The sequence below is a fragment of the Camellia sinensis genome, chromosome 13, assembly GCF_055761805.1.
Source record: "Camellia sinensis isolate YWXY chromosome 13, ASM5576180v1, whole genome shotgun sequence".
NCBI lineage: Eukaryota > Viridiplantae > Streptophyta > Magnoliopsida > Ericales > Theaceae > Camellia > Camellia sinensis.
The window spans coordinates 41,444,267-41,450,266 of record NC_138973.1 but is presented as its reverse complement, the minus strand read 5'-3'; positions in this window follow the sequence as shown (position 1 = coordinate 41,450,266).

Sequence of the window (6,000 nt, the reverse complement as noted above, 5' to 3'; positions counted from 1 at the left end):
GTTTGCTCTGGTTTTTGGCACACACCTTATTTCCTCCCTTTAGAGGCACACTGTGGCCTGGGAGACCACCTTCGTGGTCATACGCCACTTTCGGTGCCTAACAGCTTATTTTTAGGGTCCCGAACCGCGCGTTTTGGCCCCCGAACCTTCGTTTTGCATCCGTTTTGGCCCGTTTTTGGTGGGGACCTTATTTTCACTATTAGGGAGGGGGTAGTATGGTGGCCGGCCAACTTTTTCCCTGAAAAACCTATTTTCTCATTTTCTCTCTCCAAAAGTCGATTTTTCTGACAGAAAGTTGGTTTTTCTCACTTTTGAGCCACATTTTCTAGCTTTTCATACCACCATTGTGTTCTACTCATCTGGGAGGCCACCAATATGGGTAGGCCGGCCAGAAATTCATCTTGACCCTTTTGAACCCCCTTTAAAAGCTAGCTTTTCTTTCTCTTGGGTCACATTTTCTGGTTTTTCTCTACATATCTGTGTTGCACTCATCTGGGAGGCCACCTTTCTGGGGTGGTCGGCCAAAAAATTTTGTTGACCCTTTTGACCCCTGGTCAGCCGACCAGGGGGGGTGGCCGGTCGGCCACTTGAACTGGCCGGCCTACTTCTTGCTTTTTGCTTTTTCTGAGTGTAGTCCAATTGTGCCAGTTGGATGCCATTTGGTGTATCCTCCATACACATGTATGGAGGATACTTGGGGACCTTTTTGGATATTTTGGAACCTCTCCTCTATAAAGGAGAGGCTTGGCTTCATATCAGAGGGTTGAACAAAATTTACTAAGGGCCTCCTCCATTGTCACTATTCCAAGCTCCAAAACCCTAATTTTCTTGGTCCATTTGCACTACAACCCTTAGCACCACACCTCCATCATCCATTCCAACACCTTGGAAGTCATTTGCAGAGGTTGAAAGCTCACCAACTTGGTCCAAAAGCTACTGGAGGTCGGCTCTTCAAGGGTAAGTGTCTATTTCCCTTAAACTTGCATTTTTTTGCTTCATTACTTGGCTTCACTTGCAAGTATTTTTGGGCTTTGTGATAAACTAGAAAGTGTCATATTTTGAGCTCCTCTTCAACTTTGTTTAAGGGCACTTTGCTGTTTGAGGTCATCTACTTCCGCTTACCCTCTATCTCTCTTTTAGGGTTGTTTTTGCATCATACTTTAGCCTTACTTGTGAACATTTTAGAGATTTTTTATAAACTGGAAAAAGCCTTGTTTTGAACTCCTCTTTAATTTTTTTTGAGGTCACTTTTCTGTTTGGAGTCATCTCCTTCCTTGCATGCTTCATTCCTTCATATTTAGGGCTATGCATTAGAGCATTTGCATTGGACTTGTTTTGGCCTCTTAGCCACTGAAATCCAGGGGATTTTCAGTGGCTTTGATGAGGTTTTGAGCTTTGAAATCATAGAGGGGTGATCCTCTCACCCCTCATTTTCTTTACTAGCATCATTGGCTTTCCAAATGGTCTCTATTTTGCATGCATTGGAGTCACTTTTTGGGCCCAATTTTGTGGGTTTTAATGTCTTCCTTAAGTCTTTCCGGGGCCCTTTTGATCATATTTTATGTCTATAGTGCATGTGTAGAACAATTCCATTCAAGGCCTTTTGAGGGGGCCTTTCATCGTATGCTTCCTTGACTGATTTCAGGGCCAATTTTGTGAGTTTTAGGGCTGTCATAACTCATTCCCAGAGTTGGTTTGGTCATGCTAAGTGTCTACCTTATATGTGCTAAACAACCCCTTGCAAGGCCCTCCAAAGAAGCCCCTCATTTTTGCATGGATTGGCTGCATTGCAGTGATTATTTGGGCATATTTTGGCATGTTTCATTCACTGTTTTTGGCTGGTTTGATGAGTTCTCATTTGCTTCATATATGTGCCATGTAAACCATGCTTGTTAGCCAATGTTGCATGCTATTTTAGTCCATCATGTTAGCATCTTTTGGCCATGCTCTAAACTAGAAATGTGCATGTTTTGGGACTGCCTTGGCTTTGTCTTTTGGCTTCATGATCAAATAATGCTTTCTTTGTATACATGTGGTTCAATACATGTGCCTAGTTTTGAGTCTCGAGGCTTATTCCATGCATCGGGTGCCATATTTTCATGTTTCGGGATCATTTAGCATCATGTTTTAGTGCTGGAAATTACATATTCATAGGCCATCTTTCATCCCTTGCCATACTTTGATAGAGTGGCATTTGATGCTTTAGGTTCGGTCCTCGGTATGCGTGCATGTGTGCACGCACTTCAGTTGTCTCATTTTCATCTAATGGCTACTGATGTGAGTGTGGCTGAGGCCCACTCATGTTGGTGTAAGTCCATTATGCATTGTGTATGACTTTTCAATTCATATCATTGCGTATGCTAGGTTGCGTGTTAGTGCATTGTGTATGCCATGTTACATCGAGCATTATGTATGTCATCTCATAGCATTGCGTATGCTAGGTTGTATGTTAGTCACATTGTGTATGCCATCTCATTTGCATTGTGTTTGGGATAGGAGTTAGCCCAAGCACGGAAAACGAAGGACGTTTCGTACTCCGAGTGACGGAACGTGTCTCAATTCCCCGTCGCCGACACTCCAGATGACCCATGATGGAGTTTAGGTCTTGTTGTGTTTTTATGTGCATTCATCTCATATTGAGTCATGCAATTCGACTCCTCGGCCATCGTGCATCGATATGCGTAATTGGTAGCACGAGGATCGAGGACTACACTCCCTGAAGAGTAGTCATGCATACATATATGAAATACTTTGCCATGCCCCTTTGTTGCTCTCTGTTGCAGCAAATCAGAAATCAGCGGCCTTCTGGAGCGTTACGCAATATTCCGAAAACAATTGCAAACCGAGGCGAATCGGGGCATCGCAATGGATTTCCGCGCCAGGCAATTCAAGCATGCATCATTCCACCATTCGGAACAGAGCTGAGGCAGTCCATAGGCTTACATGCTAGTTTATCGCTTTCCTAGTTAATTTGTTAATTAATTAGGATTTTGTAATATTTAATTATTCATTCCGGACTGTAATTATTTATTCAGACTGTATTATTCTTTTGGACCCTCCGAGCGAGGGTAATGCTGTAATAAGTGTGCGTGAGTGTGATGTATGTCTTCCAACCCCACGTCTTTCTCCCTTTTATTTACCAGCTTATGATGGTTAGATTAGGGTATGTTTCAATTAGCATACAGTATGATAGCATGTCTGCATCCATTCATCTATATTACATGCACCGGGCTCGGCGCATCATACTAACTGCATTTGTATTACAATTCCGAGTTGAATACGTGTTAGCTGTAGCATTTCATATGCCATCTTTAGAATAGTCGAGCCTATCTTAGTTGCATTTTGCATGTGTTGCATTAGACATTTCTGTATAGTTAGGATCATGCATGGATTTCTAACATAACTTTTGTTTTGGCTTGGAGTACTCGGTAAGTGTTTATGCTTTAGCATCCTTACATGTGTGTGAGTGACTGCCATGATAGCATGCTTACCATGAGGCTATGTGCTTATATGATATAACTGCCTGAATGCCTGTGGGTGAAGGTTGGGTTATTTGAATTAGAACAATTCATCAATTGCGAGTTTTAAGCCCACTAGATAGTGGCAAAATCATGTTTTCTAAGCCCACCCGAGGGTGGCAAATCCACGTCTTAGCCTACTTGCGGGTAGCACCATCAAACCATTTTCAAATAAACAAACATGAAATGTTTTGTTCCAATTCAAGCGATCCAGTCTATACTTGTATGCTGTGCGTATCACATAGTAAATCTAGGCTAATAACCGGAATAAGAACGCATAATGTTTTCAAAACTAGATATCATGGTTAGTAGAGGCCGATCTTTGATCGGGCGAGTGGGGGTGCTTACGAAGTGACCTTCCCCAATCGTATCCAAGTTCCCGAGCCGAGGCAACTTTGGTGATGACGGACACGTGGCCTTAGGCAATGAGTCAGGGTTTCCTAAATTTTCCCAAAATAAAATATTTAGGTGGCGACTCTGTATCTGGCAAAGCAGTCCATGTTTGGCACTTCTTTCAAAAAATCTGTTTTAAAAAATGATTTGCCGGATTTGGACTCTTTGATGATTTCATCAGTCTTGCATTGCACTCTGCGAGATTAGATACAGGACCGTGACACAAATCGAGTCCGAACTGTAGTGAGCCCCCGAGGGCGCGTCTACAGGTGGTTCTTACAGAGGTTGAGGAGGAGGAAGAGCTGGTAACAGGTTCTTTAAAGGAAATTCTAGTTCTAGCAATGCTAATTTTCGAGACAGAGGCAGATCTTCTAATTTAGGCCAAGGTCACACACGATATCAGTCATATCAATCAAGTTCTGCTACTCACTCTGTTGTATCTAATTCTAATTCTTCTCAAGTGATTTGCTAGATCTGTGGGAAACCAAATCACTCAGCATTAGAGTGTTGGTACAGATTGGATACATCTTTTCAATCTTCAAGGCGTCAAGCTCATCAAGCCTATATTACCAATACAAATCAGTTTGCTACTGGTTCTCCTGGTGACAATTCTCTCAACAATACCAACTGGTTTTTAGATTCTATAGCTACTAGCCATATCACCAATGATTTGAACAATCTCTCTTCTTATCAACCATATCATGGACATGATCAGGTCAGTGTTGGTGATGGAACTGTGACGACCCCATCACATATAATGATTAGTACCTGATTAATTACGAGGATTTGAAATTTAATTGCCGAGTATTATAATTTAATTTGGGATTTATGAGGATTGTGGGATCTGACTCGTATATGATTCTATTAAAGAGTTATTTTGGAATTAGAAATTAAGGGTCCAAATGGCTTAAGGAAGTGAAGTTAAGAAGTTGAATGAATCTAATTTTAATTAAGGGCCCATTTGGGAGTTTAATTAAATATTCGATTTAGTTTAATGAAATTGAGATTCGATTAATTAGGTCCTAATTGGAGTTGATTAAGTCATGAGGATTGAGGATTGTGGTTATTATAAATTAAATTTAATTATGATGTGCCCAATTTAAATATGTAATTTATTGATGGAAATTTGAGTCTGATCAGAAATTGAAGGCTTAGATGATTTGGGAGATCAAAATTGATAATGATAATAAATTTAATTTAATATTTGGAGCCTTTTGGGAGTCTGACTAAAAATCTGATTCGGATTAATAAATTTAATATAATTAATTAGGCTCTAATGGAAGTCAAACTAAACTAATTTAATTATGTGAGATTTGTGATTAGGTATGATTAATTTAATTATGTGTTAATCAAGATTTATTTAGATTAAGTGTAGCCTAATTAAGTTAATTTTAATCATAAATTAAATGGTGTAAAATTTGAGGGTGTATGTAAGTGTGTGTGCAGAGAAATTTTGTGTGTGCAGAGAAATCATGGGTATGTGTGTGCATGTAAGTCTTGAGGTGGGCTTCAAAAAAAAGTGTGCACGTGTGCTTGTGAGGTGTCAAGAGGTATAGTGTATGTTGGTGTCTCTATGCTAGTGAACTCTTGAATATTCATTTGGGCTCAAAACACTTTGTAAAGAAAGAAAGAGAGAGCCGAGAAAGAGAGGGCTCAACTTTGTGAACAAGAACCCAGGTTGCTGGAAATTCTGAAGCTAACTGAAGAGATGAACTAAAGGAAAAAGAGAGGAAGCAAGAGGAAGTGAAGAAAAAAAAAAGATTAGGAAGAAGGCTCAAGAATTCAACAATTTTAGGTAAATATTTGTCTTAATTTTTGTAGATAATTTAGTTAAAAGCTAAAATTAAGAAAGTTATGGAACCTATTCCATGGGTTTGTAAGAAATTGGGTTTTGAGCAAGAAATTAAATTAGATTCATGATTATGGAAATTAATTTAGAAATTAATTAGTTTGAGTTTGATTTTTATTATTCTTCATAAATTTGAGGTTCATCCTCACATGCATGTTAGAATTTCAAAGTTTTAGATTTAATTCATGTGTAAAAAGACTTATGAGATTAAATTTGGGTTTGCATGTAAAATCAAGTTAG